At 38.3% G+C, this 16,894-nt stretch overlaps 1 protein-coding gene and 1 pseudogene across 3 annotated transcripts in view; both read right to left on the bottom strand.

The window, feature by feature from the left end:
* Positions 1-586: 586 nt before the first annotated feature.
* The window catches only part of CA8 (carbonic anhydrase 8 (inactive)), a 76,663-nt gene continuing 60,355 nt past the window's right edge, over positions 587-16,894 (bottom strand). Inside the window, exons 9-10 of one of the 3 annotated variants that reach the window (XR_015715787.1) lie at positions 7,769-7,853; positions 587-935 (exon numbers count right to left, since the gene is read on the bottom strand). The gene's annotated coding sequence lies outside the window, so the exon portion shown is untranslated. Of the gene's footprint in view, positions 936-6,421; positions 7,854-16,894 lie in introns of those variants that run through there. The other 2 variants (XM_087825393.1, XM_087825392.1) reach the window with 2 other exon arrangements.
* Positions 14,463-15,481, bottom strand: LOC107533148 (TIP41-like protein pseudogene; annotated as a pseudogene).

Below are 16,894 nucleotides of genomic sequence, written 5' to 3' on the forward strand. Positions count from 1 at the left end.
TTTCACATAAATTATCTCATTCTGTCACACTTAACTACATATAAGCATATGCTTAAATATGTCAGTAGCACTTAATTAAAATGAAGATATTGTTGGTCATCTTTGAAAGAAACATCTCAATATACTGAAGACATGAAATCCACAGAATGCAATACTTTGAAGACTGAGAAAATGTACAACACTAAATTATTATAGGGATACTATTAAATTTATGTTTCTATCATGGAAAAAAAGCTATTCAAGGTACCTACTTTCTTTTTGTCCTAGAAACCACAGCTTCTAATATGTCAAATAAATATGATTAGATTCTTATCTTCAATAAATTCTTTTACTAAGACAGTAATATATAAAGTGAGTATTATGTTTTTGCATTAACTCCCAAACTGTTTTCCATAATAACAACCCAGCCTGACATCAGTTGTGGTGTGAGGGCTGAAAAATAACATGAGATAGAATTTTTACTAATCCTTTAACATTCCACTTCGAAGCTGCATGCTGCTCTTGATCAAAACTCTTATTTTATTATCAAGACTTACATTACTCTCTGAAGGAGCGAATTTTCTGCTGGAGAAAGGAAATGAAGGACTGCTAATGCTGGAAATGTATTTTTCCTGTCTCGACATTAGTACATGATATATATTCATATTAATAACAACTCTGAAAACTAGTTTCATTTCTTCTGCATATAAGCAATAAACAGCGGGTGCAAAAATATGAATACTACCAGCAGTGACGTGGATATATAATGTGGGGTTTCTTTGCAATGTACAGCCTTTGCTAGTGTTTCATTGGCGCGTGTGTACAGGCAACTGCCGCATGTGGCCGTCAAAGCTGGACGAGATGAAGCCAAACAACGCAGGCTTTCAGGGAAAACCGGGGCTGCAGCTCAAAAGTTCCCGTCCAAATCCAAGGGCACTCTACGACCAGTCTTCCTCCTTCATGCAAAAAGAGTGAGTCAGTTATGTTACCAACATGCCTCGACAACAGACCGAAGTCTTTTTACAGTCCAGTAAGAGGCAGTAAAATCTAAAAACTCCATTAAGAAAATGCAGATATCTCAAAATATCTTCATGCTCAAGTTTGTCACCTCTGCAAATCTTTTGCAAAGTCTACCATAATTTTACTGGTACGACTGAATCTAGTAATGCGAAATTTCACAGAAACAAGTACTTTACACCAAAATGATGTTTGAACTGTTTTCTAAACAAAAAATTTACGTATCGTGTTTAATAATAAAATAAAGTTTTTGGTTATTGTCATTAATTTTATGTGTAATAATTGCAGGTGGTAACTGCTGGAGCACAAAGACTTCTTCCTAGTCCCAAAATAATTTTACAATTCTATTACATAAGTGGATAAATAATAAATGGATACATAAATCACTCGAGTCATGCAAGATCTTGTCTTAATCCAGAGCATTTTTAACACTGACCCTACATCTGACGGCAGCAGACTGCACTTGCCTGCTGGTGTCGCATTCGTTTCTGAAGCTCTAAAGGTTTGATACAGACGGTTCTCCATAAATGCCAAGTGAATTCTAATTTACCAGAGTGTGGACTCTGCTGGTGAATTCAGGTACTTACTCTCACAGAAGAAACTAAAGATAATACCCTACGCTTACTGAGCTTGTCCTTCTCTATAGTTTTCAAACAAAGAAAATGTCACCTCCCAATGCAAGGAACCCTGAGAGTGATCTTGATATCAGCTCCCCACAAAGACACTTGATCTTATTCACTGCAGACAACAGATTACTTGGGGAAATGTTTCAATTGATCACAATCTGGGGCATGGATTTGGAATCAGGGATGCCCAAGTTCAAATCCCATCCCTGCCACCAACTTGCTGTAAAATGTTATGCAAGCTACATGCCCCTTCTGAGCCTCACGTAACAATACCTACCTTTTTAGGGATTGTGTGAGAATTATGACAACAACATATAATGTGACAAAAGTGCCTTCAAGGTATATAACTACTAGTGACAATTGATTTTATAAACATCTCACCAGCTGAAAATTGAACTGCAGTACTGGATGGCCTATTATTTTCCATAGCAGGCGTTCGAAATTTACATTTCAGCATCTCAGAGAAAGTGTTCATGGTATGGAATCATAGTTGGTCTCATCTGCACTGTGCTGTGTTCCTAAGGTCCAGCACAATATCTGGCCCAAAGCAAACACTCCAAAAAAATGCATATGTGTATTTGTGTGCATGTGTGTGTGTACAAACATTTTTAAAAATATAACAACAGTAGCAATTGCTATTTGTATTTATTTGTCTCAAAAATACACATGCACATAGTTTAATGGGTTAAATTATCTAAAAGGTTTGTTCTGAAAACTATCAGTCCCATCCCACAAGCTACTGATTTCTTTTTCCTCAACTCTTAGCTGATTACTTTATTAACAACACACAGAGCTCAGTAGCGTGACTATACTGCTCCTTTTCACCTCTATTTTATTACTGTCTGTTGACTGTTCCTACAGAGAATGAAGATGTGACCCTCTTTCCTCCTGTCGGCCCCACCCCCACCCCCACAAACCCTCTCCTGCACCCCATTTTCCCAGGATGGCTATATAGCAATTTTGGCTGGATCAATATTCAGCTTCTAGTACTGTGATGATATAAATATTATTCGGAGCTGAGCTAGGTGTATTAATATGTCATTAATTCTCCTTTCCCGCACAACTTCTTGTTTTCTCTGGAGTTAATAATTATCATGGTTTTTTCCACCTTAGCTTCCTATGTACTCAATACAAAACTACCTACCAATTGCCTGACTCCTCTCAGGGCCTTCAGACATCATGCAGTCTATCAATTTCATCTTCCTAAGAAAACTCTTCTAGAACCTTCTCATCTCCTCACATCTTCACTGACAGCCTCTCTGCCTACAACCTCACATCACCATCATTCTGGCAATCTCCTTTCTCCTTTGTCTGATCTCCTGTTTCCTGAATCCCACATCTGTTTTCTTGATTTTCTTCATTTTGGTGAAACACATCTTCCAGTAGGTTCCTGGGAAGTAAATTTTCAGTGACTTTGATAACTGAAAACAACTTTGAGAAGTCATTTCAAATTATCGAAAGTTTGCCTGGGGAAGGAAGTCTAAGTGGGGTGTAATGTTCCCTCAGAATACTGAAGGCCATGCTTGGTTGACATTTAGCTTCCAGTTTGCTGATGAGATGTCTGATATTCAAATTCCAGGTTCTTTGATTTTTGACTTTTTTCCACTGATTTTCCCGCAGGGTCCAGAAATTTCCCAATGATAGTGCCTTCGTGTGGGTGCATATTGATCTACCATGCTCGAAATTCAGTGGGTCCTCCACAACTTGTAAATTTATGTCCATGAGTTCTCAGAAAATGTTTTGAATAATTTTGTTGCTGGTTCCTCTCCTCCATTTTCTCTGTTCTCTCCCCACCTTTCCTATTATTTGGATAATGGAGTTCCTAAACTGGTTCTCCAGTTTTCTTTTATTCTCTCCTGGTTTTGCCCTACTCTCTAAGACATTTCTTCAATTCTGTCTTCTGATTCTGCTATAAAATTTTCATTTCTGCCTTCATGTTTTCAGTTTCTTAATCGCATCCATTCCTACACCATGGCTGCAATTTCTCTCCTTGCCTCTCTGAAGAGCTGAATGGTTACCTTTTTGAGGTTTTTGTCATCCTGGGTGTTTATTTATTATCCCTTGCCTGCTTCTGTTTGTTTTGGATGTTAGATGTTACACAGGCTTTCTTCAAATACCCTCAACTGCTCATACCTAAGGCGGGGAACCAGCACTACAAGGAAGCAGAATGGAGACTCCAAGGACACTGGGGGCTGTATCTGTCTTGCCCTCACCACAGGATGAGCCAGCTGGGATATTTTAGAAGTCCCGGGGTGTCAGATTCTTCAGAAAGATCCCTCCAGCCGCCTGTCTGGGTAGAGGCCTTTCTACCAATACATTGGAGGCCAAGCAGGGAAGCAGGGGGGCATGAGGTATGGGGATGCTCTTTCATCACCTTCTTTTCACTGCAGGATCCTGATCCTGATCAACTCCGCCTCTGTCCCCTAGAAAGACTCTCTCTTCATCATCTCCAGAGGGTATCTCCAGGCATCCACCAAATACTGGGAGAGGATTGGGAGATGTAAGTGCTTCTTAAACAGCTTCTAACCAATACAGATGAGCTGAGCCTCCTTTAGCTACAACTTTTAGTGGTATCTGTTGCCACCAATTCCTGGGACTGAGAAATTCTGTCATGAAAACAGGCTTTGCTCCTCACATCTGCTAAATCCATTATCACGTAACCATCTGCTTCCAGCTTCCAAAATATTATTGCTGTTGTCTCTTTTGTTTTGGCTATCCTTGTAGGTTTGTGTACTTGAATCTATTTCCTGTTATTTTACTGCAATTTGTGATGGAAACAAAATTAACTGCTTATGTTTAATGGATTATCAATATTTAAAATAAAAGTTCCTTTTTATACTAAAGAAACTTTATTTGTGTATTCTCTAACATTTCCACAATAACTGTATTCCCTGGTAATCAGTATATAAATTTATTTGGTAAATCAATCTAAAGAAATGACACTTTGAACATACATAGGTAATCAGGCTAACTTTCTGCTCTTTGGGACTTCCTCCAAATATCCATTTATCTATATACAAATAATAAGAAAGCTTAAGTATAAAAGAAAATGTTCTATTATACAAAGATCATTGTCCATAATGAGACCTTGAAGTACGGCCATATCTTACAAAGTCTTGTAAATTATCAGCTATTTCAATATAATTATAACAGATGCTATCTTTCATGTGACTATTTCTGAACCTTAAATTATCTTCTACAAGGAGGCCCTTGGGAATGAGTGCAAATCAAATCACTAGTGGAGAATTTCCTGAAAAGCTATCAAAAATTTAAAAAGCACATGTGCACACATGTCCTTGTTCTCAGAGGCCACTGCAGGTCGCAGGGTCCATTTACGTTCCAGTGGGTCTGGCTCAGCTCACTGATAACACACTAAAGCAGCCCTCTTTAAGTAAGATAATTCAATGTAAAATTTTCCAAAATAAGAGTCTCTTAAGAAACAGGGATATGCTAGGCATAAGGACACTCTTTCAGAATGGTCTTTTTCTCCTGTACACTAGGAGCACCCTCCCTCGGGGCAGTTTCTATGTGCTGCTGCGATGTGAAGTTAGCTGTGTACCTGATGAACTTCCAGCACCAGGCTGTAAACTCCCTGAGGGAGGGTCTATGTCTGATTATGTTTATATTTTCACATGGCCCTTTGAATATGCCATATACAAAACAAGGTTAAAAGTAAATATCTTTCCATTACAAGCAAGGGCATATAGCTACCTTCTTTGTCAACACACCCACTAATGACAGTATGTGGTCATGAGGGAAAAAAATAAAGACAGAAAGAAAAAGGTCAAGGGCATCAAATGCTTTTGAAGATTTAAAAGAAAGAGAGTGGGGAAAAAATGCCTCTGGATTTGGAAATAAAAATCCAAGCATATCAGAAATAAAGGGTACCAGACATCACTGTTAATTTATTCAACATCATTCTGAAAATACTAGATGGTGCAATAGAATAGTAAGTATTAAAATGAGAAGAGATAAAATTGTCATTTACAGATGTGACCACGGTCTGTTCAGAGAACTCAAAACAATCTGCTAAAATATTATTGGGAACTATAGAAAAGATTAGTAAGAAAGACAAGGACAGACTTAAGCAATTTTTTTTTTCAGTGAAATAATATTAACCAATATAAAAATATAATGTAAAATAACACTAATCAAAATTGATGATTATAACAACAATATTAGCAATAGCTCACAGTTGTTGAATGCTAACCCTTTGCTGAGTACTGCCCTGCACCTTTTACTATGTTTCATTTAATCCTCACAGTATCTCTAAGAGGTATGACTCCCAGTGCCTCCACCTCATATACGAGGAAACTGAGGCTGAAAGAATATCAATAATTTGCCCAGGTTGTGGAGATGCTGGGTTCCTCATCAAGCTCTACCCCAGGCTGACACCAGAGCTCAAATGCACACATCCTGGAATAAATTTAGTGAGAAGACAGAACTATACAATATATAAAGAACATAAAAACTTTAACAAACACAGACCTGTGCACTGTTCCTTGATAAAAATATTTAATATTGTAAAGATATCAATTCTCTTCAAATTACTCTATATATTCAATGTAATCCAAACGGAAAATTCCAGCAAGATTCTTTTTCCTTTTTTTTTCTCTTTTACTTTTACTCGCCCTCTTTCTCTTTTATTCTTTATTTCAGCCTTTCTGATAAAATGATCCTATATTTTCTCTGGAAGAATGAAACATGTGAAAATAGCCAGGAAAATTCTGTCAAAAAGGTTAGTAAGGGATCTTATCCCACAAAACACTGAAATACACACACTTGCCACAATCATGCTCATGAATAGGCAAGATTAATGGAACAGAACAGGAAATTCAGGAATAAAATCAAGTATTCATAGGAATATTTAATATAATGCAACAGAGTCATTTTTAATCAGATTGGCAAGAATAAAAAAAATGGAAAATACTCAATGTTAGTAAAGGTAAAGAGAAATAAATGTGTAGTTGGGCACATGGTTAGTGGGAACATAAACTGATATAACTCTTAGAGACAGCAATTTACATATATATATTACAATTAACTCTGACCTAGTAATCTTATAACTAAGAATTTTTAAGGAAATAAATGCATAAATTAATCATAGTATTGTTGATTATAGCAAAATACTGGAAATGACCTAAATATACAATAATAGAGAAATAGCTCGATAAATTTTGTTACATACTTAATGGCAACTTATGTACAATCATTTAAAAGAATGCCATCTCTTCAATGGCATGAAAAGATATATCATCAAGCAAATAGAAACAGGCTGAATATATAATCCCATAAGGAACACAATATGTCTACATATCCATGTGAAATACATGCATAAGGAGAGAGATCAAATGGCACAAAAACCATGCTGAAGGTAACACTTATTGAACACTTACACTATGGACCAAAATCATGTTAAGCACTTTGATTACATTAGCTCATCAATTTTCACAACCACCCTATGAGGAAGACACTATTGCGGTCTTCTTTTAAGTGATGAAAACAGAGACTTAGAGATATTAGTAACTTTTTCAAGGTCACACAGCTAATTAGTGATGGAGTCAGAATGGAAGCCGAGCCATCCCCCACCGGCTGCAGGTCAGCCATGGTCACCCGAATCGCCCAGCGCTGCTGACAGCCATCCCTGGGCGGAGGGCTTGAGAAATGCTGCTCCCTCTTCCTTTTGTTCTGTATTGTTTGAGTTTTCTCCCATGAACATGTATTATATTTGGGGACATGGGAACAAAGAGGAAAAGTAGAAAGGAATCAAAGGTGACTTTTGCCACAGCCATTTCCATACGTAGATGGAGATGAACACATTTCAAGAAAGGGAAGAGCCAAAAGGTGAGAGAGAGGTGAAAGGTACACAAAGTGATTGATAAAAATAAATGGCAATAACACCCTCTCTAAAATGCTCAATCAATGCTGTAAGCAAAAATTAACACAGCCCTTTATAGAGGATATTTTAACAATATGTTACCAAAAACAAAAACATGCATGTCCTTTTCCCCCAGAAATCTCACTCCCAGGAACTTTTCTAAAAGAGGTCAGGAGGTACAGATATAAAGGCCTTCATAATTTTCTGCCCTATTGTTACTTGAAATTTGGTGTAGTGGAAAGAGCTCAGGGTTTGCAGTTAAACCTACCTGGGTTTGAATCCTTGCTTTGCACTTTAATGGCTGTGACCTTGAGCAAGTTACTCAACCCCTCTCAGTCTCAGTTTCTTTATCTCTAAAATGAAAATAAAAACACATGCCTCACAGAATTGTTGTGAGGATTAAATTAGATAAAATACAACAGGATGTTTGAAATATAAAAAAGCATTTGTTTTTTACCTTCCCATCACTCACTAATAAGTGTAACTTAGAATGAATGTGTAAACTTTCATCAAAACTCTAGGGTAAATCATATAGCTTGGTCATTTTTACATTTCTCTGCAGCACAGTATCATAAAATATTAAACACTATTAGCATTTAAAGTAGTTCAAAAGTAAACCTATGTTATGATACTTTGACACTTTCTCAATCTCAATTAGCACTAAACTAATTAACAAAACTATTTCATACACTACAGTGCATCATATTTTTCTTCCTTCTTCCCTAATCCCTGGTGTGTTGTAGGGGTGATTGAGTATCTAATTACTTCTTAATTGAAGCACATATTATACATTTTTCACTAGTTCAAGCTTAATGCTTTTAGTCAAGAAAGCAAATTCAAGGAAATTAAGTTGAATTGGGATTTGGGCAACTATTATAATGAGAGAAGGTTTGTATTATGTCTAATTATAAGTAAATGTGGATTTTAGCATTATTTCCTATGGAAATATTTCAGGTACAGGAATGTGCCATAAATGACTAACTTAGATGATTAATAACATTGTTATTCTTATTTACAACCTTGTATTCCTAATTACAGTGACTTTATTGCTAGGAACCACAAAACATAATCATTCTTTAAAGGTATTAGAGAACTGTTGGCTGTCCCCATACTAAAATCAGAATGAACATTCATATCTGTGAAAAATTACGAGCTTCTCTGCAGCATAAAGGTTACAGGACTTCTCACATGCTCCAAAAAGAAGAAAAACATAAATATTGGGATACTTGTAACCAGTTACATTAATCAAAAATATTTATTTACGGCAAACCATAAAAATATTACTATCGAAATGGCATTTCAATTTAGTTAATACTTTACAGACAGTATTTCACTGGGGGCCGTTTTCCTTTTTGCATTAGGCAGGAGTAAAAAAACTCTAAGTTGGTATTCTCAGACAACAAGGGTCTATGTGCCTGTTTGTTTCTAGATAAGGGGAGCAACTATCTAGAATAATTTAGTTGAAGACCTTTTCAGGCAGAAGACGAGATTAAGTAACTTTTTCAGATCCAGTTCAACTCCATGCTTCTAAGATGTCCCGAAAAATATTTCATGCAGACATACTTAAGGCCTTTATAAGTCTCTGACCACTGAAATTACAAGAATTCAGAAATTTTGAAAGAGTTTTAAAGCATTGTAATGGAAAATGGAAACGTAACAATTCACTTATTTGAGAATGTGCTACCTAGAGCCAGCTTTCTTGATTAGGGAAAACTCCATATTATCTAATAAATATTTCAGATTTTGTCCAGGACATTAAGCATTGTCTAAATTATTGTTTTGTTAAAAGTTTTAACTAGAATATTTGTTTAATTAAAACTGAAGTAGCCAAAAGAATAAGGCAAACTTATTTGCACTAGCATAGAAATATCTCCAAGATAAATGAGCAAAAATTTTGTATGCCTTTTTTTTTTTAAATGTTTTATTGATTTTTAGAGATAGAGGAAGGGAGAGGGGAGAGAGAGATAGAAACATCAATGAGAGAGAAACATCATCGATCAGCTGCCTCCTGCAGGCCCCTTACTGTTGGGATATGTGCCCTGACCGGGAATTGAACCAATGACCTCTTGGTTCATGGGTCAACGCTCAACCACTGAGCAACATTGGCTGGGCTGTGTGGCTTTTTTTTATCTTTTAAAATACATTGTTTCTCACGTTTGTGAGAGTGATGGCAGTATCTACCTTCTTCTTACATGGTTTCTTCTCTAACCTACAGGAGATGGCTTCCATCCTTAACAAAGGGTAAGCTCCTGCACAGTCATGCCATGACCTTTCCTCACCCTCATGCGTTTCATTTCCATTCTGAGATTTCCTATTTCCCAGGTTGTGCTATATGTAAGCAATTTACTAGCATAATCCTCAGGACCATAACTATCACATGAAATGAAAATATTAAAAAGAAAGTAAGTGAGAGGACATCACTTCATCATGTTTCTGTATTTCCTTGTAATTGCTAACACCAAGCTATACATTGGTAAATCTAATGCAGATAAATTTTCCAAAGCCCATTTCAAAAGACTGCGCTTTAACAGCTGAGGCATTTAAATCAGATCCAACAATACTATATTTCATGTGGGTGTCAATAACAAACCTTAATACCACCACCAGCCCCTAATGGCAAATGGTGACGATTGGGAACATCATAAATTCAATCTCGTACGTGTTGAGTTTGAGATACCTTTGACACATCCAAAAGAAAAGTCATACTGACAGTTAGGCACTCAATTCTAGAACTTAACAGAGAGACCTGGTGTAGGAATATAAATGAGTGGGTCATCTCTGTTTAGTGGTAACAAGTTGTGGCTGTAGGTGAGTCACCTACAGAGAGAGCAGGCCGGTCGGGCTGAGCTGGGAGGACTCACAGCAAGTGGGTGCTGAGATTTTAGTTTCCTAGCTCTGTGAGGCCTTCGCTATCCTAAACCTCTATGAACTTCATCACAGAAGAGAGAACTAGAGAGAATCGGCAACAGGTAAAGGAGAAAGAAGTTGACATGAATGCCTCTCTATAAGGTTTTCTTAATAAATCTCAAAGTGGAAAAACCAAGCTAAAAACTTGATTTGAGAAAATTACCAAAAAGTGAGCATCCAAGGTGAAAGGCATAACAGAACATGTGTAGAGGAGATAATCCGGTGTCAGTGATTTTCTTATGGAAAATATATCCTTCAGGTTTAAAATCATGAAATCTAGTTAAGGTATCAGAATATATTAATGTTCAATATACAGGTTGGCCCATGACTGCAAAATGTTCTCTTTTCTTGTGCCCAAACACAATTTCGTTTGAATTCATGGGGGGGGAGGGGGAGGCGGAGGCAGGTACTCAATTATTCTGGAATTTTTTGCACAATAAATGATTAACATTTCTACATCATAAAAAAGGGGGAGAGGCCCTGGCCAGTGTGACTCGTCTGGGCATCGTCCTCATGCACCGAAAGGTTTCTGGTTTGAGTCCCGGTCAGGCACATGCTGGGGTTGTGGGCTCAATCCCCGGTAGGGGACATGCAGCAGGCAGCTAATCAATGTTACCCTCTCACATCGATGTTTCTGTCTTCCCCCTTCCTTTTCCCTAAAAATCAATAAACTATTCTTTTTAAAAAGGGGGAGGAACAAATATGGAAGCAGGGAGTATTCTCCTTGTTTAGTCATCTTGAAGAAATGCCTATATAGTTCTGATATTTTCATTCTTGGGTTAATAATAATTTTATATCACATAATCAAAACACAATAGATAGGCTGAGCACCCTTGGTATTGGGGCCTCTTCCTGAAATCATTTTGAAACTCTTTAGGAAATCCATTCCATTTTCAAGAAATTCTATATGATACAGTAAATAGAAAACAGCTATATCCATTGACCTTTCATTCCTCACCCTAATGCTCTGCATCACATTAAATTATTAGAGTTAGGAGAGTCCAGGTTCTATTGGCTAAAAATAGGCTCTAAGCTTTCCATTTATCCAGGACGGATAATAGCTTTTACCTACTTGGTCATTCCCAGTTGACATTCTCTCTTTCCCCACATAGCCCCTCCTTTCCTGTAATGCCTTAATCTTTTCTAACTTATAACTTTTGGGTTATAAAAGAAAACTGGTATGGAGTTGATGCTAGCTCTAGCTTCACTAGAGCTCAGAAGACAACATTATTAATTGCAAAAGAATACATGGGGGAAAATTCAACACAGGCAAGGATGACTTCAAAGACCTAGAAAGAAATATGAGGGCAAGTTAGATAAAGCAATCATTCAGAGATGGTTGCTTAATAATCCCTGTTTTCTCTTCTATGTTTTTGGGGCCTTTTTAAAAATCTATTTGGGGCATACTTATATTTTCCCCTTTTAAGAGAGGCAAAAAAGGAAACTATTTAAAGAGCTTTGTGGCATTACATTTTACAGAAAGTAAATTAAATAATTATAATTACTTATAGTTACTGTAAACATGTGTGCAGTTTAACAATACCTGAGTCAAGGGGGAAACAGGTAAAATGAAACAGTAAGAATGGCCTTTTAAAAATGGGATAATACTTAATGAAACAAAGGCGGCAAATAATCATTTACTTGATAGATTAGTACCAATATTATGACACCAAGAGCAACAAGGAAACTGGGCCTAATGCTTGGTCTTATTTTTTGTTTGTTGTTATTAAGACTTGAAAATTCAATAAGTAAAGAATCATTTCATGTCAGCTGGCTCCCAGGAATCTGAACTAGCACTGCACCTGGGTGAGTTATATGCTAACTCTCTATACAAGTACAAAATCAGAGTTCAGACTTCTTAAATGGTAATGTAAAAAGTCATAGATTATTCATGGGAATAATAAGTCTTGGTTATCAAAGCCTTCCAGATGTCTAGACATGTCATGCAAAAAAAAATGCCATTTTAAGTCCAAAAACTAAACTTATTTTAGTAAAATATAGCTAAAATAAATCTAAATTATTTTAAACATTTTTTAGAGAACTACCAGGAAAAAGTGGGTTTTTTTTCTTTTCAGTTCCAAGAGCTTAAATGAAACATTCATGCATTAAATTCAAAGTCTAACTGTCAAATCATTTCACTTTAATAAAAATTTGAATTACCAGCCTTAGGGCATTATTAAATATCAAATAAAAGCACACATCCATAAGTCTGATTTCCCAATATAATTTTTATGTAGAATTATAACTAGATTTGTATAACATATTTCAAGATAAAAGGATCAAAATGTATTCATAAAAGGGTGAAGTCGGAACTGGGGCCTTTGAAAGAATCCAGCACCATTCTTGGGAATTTCTGGAAAAATGACCTCCTTTAAGCAGTCTCAGCCTCCAAGAAAAGGACATGAACCCATCCTGCTTTTAAAAATACCTAAATTGTAATTGACTTAAGACTTTGAAAATTATACATTATCTTCCTATCATACAGTGAATAGGAAATATCTGAAATATGCATAATCTCATTAGCATTAACCTCTCTCGCTGTGTGTAAGAGAGATGAAATAGTGATGGTTATTTAGACACTTAAAGAAGCAACTCTGGTCTAGGACCATATGAATCCAAAAATTCAGGACAATCTTATTTCATTAAAAAGGGTCACTTATAGTTACTGATAATCACAGGCAGTACACTAAACCCAAGCTGGAGAAAATCATAAAGTCACATTCAACAAACCTCATCACACCTCACTGCCTGCCCCTCGTACTGGGTCGCTCCTGCAAGCCCACCCTTCCACCTTTCACTCTGCTCCGATCTTCCATCTTCCCTGCTGCTATCGCCCTTCCTAGTCGCTACCCTATTCTTCCTTAAATAATAAAAGCAAGTCATGCCCAGCCAGTGTGGCTCAGTGGTTGACTTTTGACCCATGCACCAAGACGTTGTCAGCTGAGTTCCCAGTCAGAGGCACATGCCCAGGTTTCACGCTCAATCCCTGGTTGGGGGCGGGGGGTGGAATGCAGGAGGAGGCAGCCAATCGATGTTGATGTTTCTCTCTCATTGATGTTTCTCTCTCTCTCTCTCCCTTCCTCTCTCTCTAAAATAAATAAATAAAAAATAAAAGCAAGTCATATAATCACTATGTCTATAAACCACTACTTCTCCTTCCTTCCTATTAGAGCACATAAAGTGTTTATTCCCTTAACAAAAGTCAGTCTGCAAATTTGCTTAGGATTTCATGCCCTTTCCACTTTTCAGAGACTTCACAGCTAGGACTAGCCCCTCTGAGAAACAGCATCTTCAGCCCCTCCATCTACTGGCTCATTCTCCTAAGTACAAAGAAAAGTTCTAGAATTTCTTTTGTTTAAAAAAAAAAAAGAAGTCTCATTCTCATCACAAAAAAATAAATTATATATACAGGCCATGATAGACATTAGCCAATGCTAGTGGTAACCATATTGAAATATGTAAATGTATCAAGTCAACAGGATGTACACCTCAAATTTAACTATGTTATACGTCAATTATACGTCAATTTTTTTAAAAGTCTCCTTCAATCTCATCCCCTCTCTACTGCTGCAGCCTCTGTCATCACATATGGCACCTCTGCCTCCTCCCTTCACACTCAACGTCGTCCTATGGCAATGTGCACTGCTCATGGTCACTCCACCCTGACCGCCAGTGTGGGGACATTCTCTGACCTCTTTCAGGCTGCCTGGGTCCCACCTCCAGTTCTGCTGCACAACTGCATTACTTTGGGTAAGTGACCTAACTTCACTGCACTTTGGTTAACGCCCTGTAAAGACTCATAAAGATTGCATGAACATTTACTGAGTTAATGCCTATGCAGCCTTAGGACACTGTACATAGATATCAAATCTCTATGCCAGCAACTCCCATATCCAGTTCAGACCTCTTCTCTGATCTCCGCTTTCAAAATCCCAGCTACTTTCATGGTGGGTCCACTGTCCGTGAGTGAAAGGTGTCTCTCGTTCAACATCCTCCAACTCAACTTTTTTTTTTTTTTTTTTTTTGAGTGGAACCTGCCTGCAATAATCTTTCCCCCCCCCCTCTTTAAGGCTACAGAAAATCTGCACACGGACAAGACAATTAATTCTCATGATAAAAATACCCCCATCTACATAGCCAAAGTCTCCATCTGATTCCACGGTGAGTATACTGAGGATACACACATCACATTCTATTCCACGGGTGCATTTCCTTGTGAGTCTGCGGGGTTATGATCAATTCTTTCTGGAAATATTAGCTTCTCACAAACTGCCTCCTTGATCAGTAAATACTGTGATATTTCATTAGGTTAGATGAGGAGGGAAGGAGACATGTGAATTAAATCGGCAATTTTGCCCTCTTGTGATGTATAATCTCATAACATGTAGGTCTCGTCGGCCTCGTGGTCAAGTCTCGTGTTATTCATCCTGATAAACACTCCATCAATTCCCAAGAAAAACCGCTGGAAGGAATGGCTCCAATTTACTCTAAAGGCTTGAAACTCCATGATCATGAGGTTCATCCTCAAACAGAACTTCTCCTAAAAACTGAATCTGCTCTCTGGCTTTCAGTTGCTCTGTATCTATATGAGCTTCTTGTAGGTACAACCTTTAATTTGAGTGACTCTCCAAGTAATGTTCCCTTATAATCTGTTGCATAGGTCCAATCATACGGTTTAATAACCTCCCTGGAGTGCTCACCCTCTGACCAGGCTACCTGAAGCATTCCTTGGTCGCGGTTTACACAGCTTAAAACATCCATAGCAGTGAACTCAGTCCCAAGGCCAGAACCATGCTGGATTCTTCAAAGGTTGTCTCCAAGGATCATTTCAGAGGGGAGATGGTGCATGCATTTCATCAGCACTTCTCCACCTCTGCTGACTTCACGATGTGGGTCCTGGCTGCCGTCAGCTTCCGGGGCCTGAAGAAGTCCCACTGGCTGGAAGCTGGGGGTCATCGCTGCTGAGGCAGGACCCCCATGGGCTGCAGGAAACGGGCCGGAGCGGTGGGGGCAGCGGACGCGGGTTCCCCTACCTCACTGTGACCCAGCCCCTGGGCTTCCGAGCTGTTACCATCCCAACTCAGCTCTTTATCTTTCTTTCCATCCCAAACAGAGCCTCCTCCAGCTCTCCTGCTGTCACTCAATGGCACTCTATCCACACAAGTTGTCTTTGATATTTCCACCCTCCTCCACTTCATCCAATTGATCACTAGCTATCACTTTCAAGGTCTGTTTCACATGCATGACCGTCTCTCTACCGCCACTTGAGTCTGGTGTCCGAGCCCCCACATCAGCTGCCCAGCTGCCTTCTGAAGCACCCCTCTACTGCTTCAGGCCCACCCAAATCAGTGCATTCGCTCACCAGTCCCTGCGAGCTACTGAAAACGTACAGGGGGTCGGGCCACTCCCCGAGTAAAGTCTGCCTAAGTTCTTGATGTGTCAACATGGAAATAAAGATGCTTTCACGTGGCTGGCAGGCCCTCTAAGAATGGGCACTGCTTAACTTTCCACTTTGATTTCTATCCCCAGACTCAGGGGTCTTCATTCAGGTACCTCAATGCATTAAATTCTTATCTCCTCTACAAGGAGCAGCACCTGGGGACCTTTGCAAAAGATATCCCCGCTATTGGAAATCGCCATCACTACATTTCTTTGTTCTTCTCATTACGGAGTTTACTACAATTTGTAATTGCATATTTTGAAGTCTTTACTTTTCCACTGTCAGAATCCCCATCTCAGGCTCTGTCTTATGAGGGCAGAGGCCACATCTGTTCTTCTCATCTCTGCATATCCAGAACCAATCACATTGTAGGCACTCAATAATGATTTTTAATTGAATATAATTCTTTTAGCTCATCTACTATAAGACTTAGCTTAAAGCACTCTTGGATTTTCTCCATTGTTACCATATATGAATTATGAAAAGTTTCTTCTCATTCCTACCAAAGGCAACTTTGCCTGGCCCTCATCATCTACAAAATTAGGAGAGGGAGAGGAACTGTACTTACACAGGAACTGAGAATGAATGAATGACTGGAACACAGGACATGTATGGTTCTAAGGAATTTCTAATTTGCCTAGACATTCGAGATACAAGGTGTTACGTGTTGTGATGGATTCAAAGTAAAATAAATGTTTCAACCCTTAAGAAACTTGGAATCTAACCAAAAAATAAGAAATACACAAACAGCTAAATTGAAGAAAGAATGTGAAATAAGAGAGATAATCTAAAGGAGAAGCAGAGAATTCATGCTGAGCAGTGTTTGAGTTGAGCCTGTGGGTGGCTAGGATTTCAATAGGCAAAAGGTGGGGCAGGAAAGACTGTGAGCAAAGCACATTCACAGAAGAAAAAAGACAGCTTGGCTGCAGTACTGGGTAGTAATGATAGAGGGGCAAGGAAACTGGATCGGGAAACACGCGGACAGAATGATAACCCTTTACAATTCCTGTGTCAACTGTCCAGCTCATAAGACTGTGAGTTCCTGGA

The sequence above is a fragment of the Miniopterus natalensis genome, chromosome 16 (assembly GCF_054644295.1).
Source record: "Miniopterus natalensis isolate mMinNat1 chromosome 16, mMinNat1.hap1, whole genome shotgun sequence".
In the NCBI taxonomy this organism is placed as follows: Eukaryota; Metazoa; Chordata; class Mammalia; order Chiroptera; family Miniopteridae; genus Miniopterus; species Miniopterus natalensis.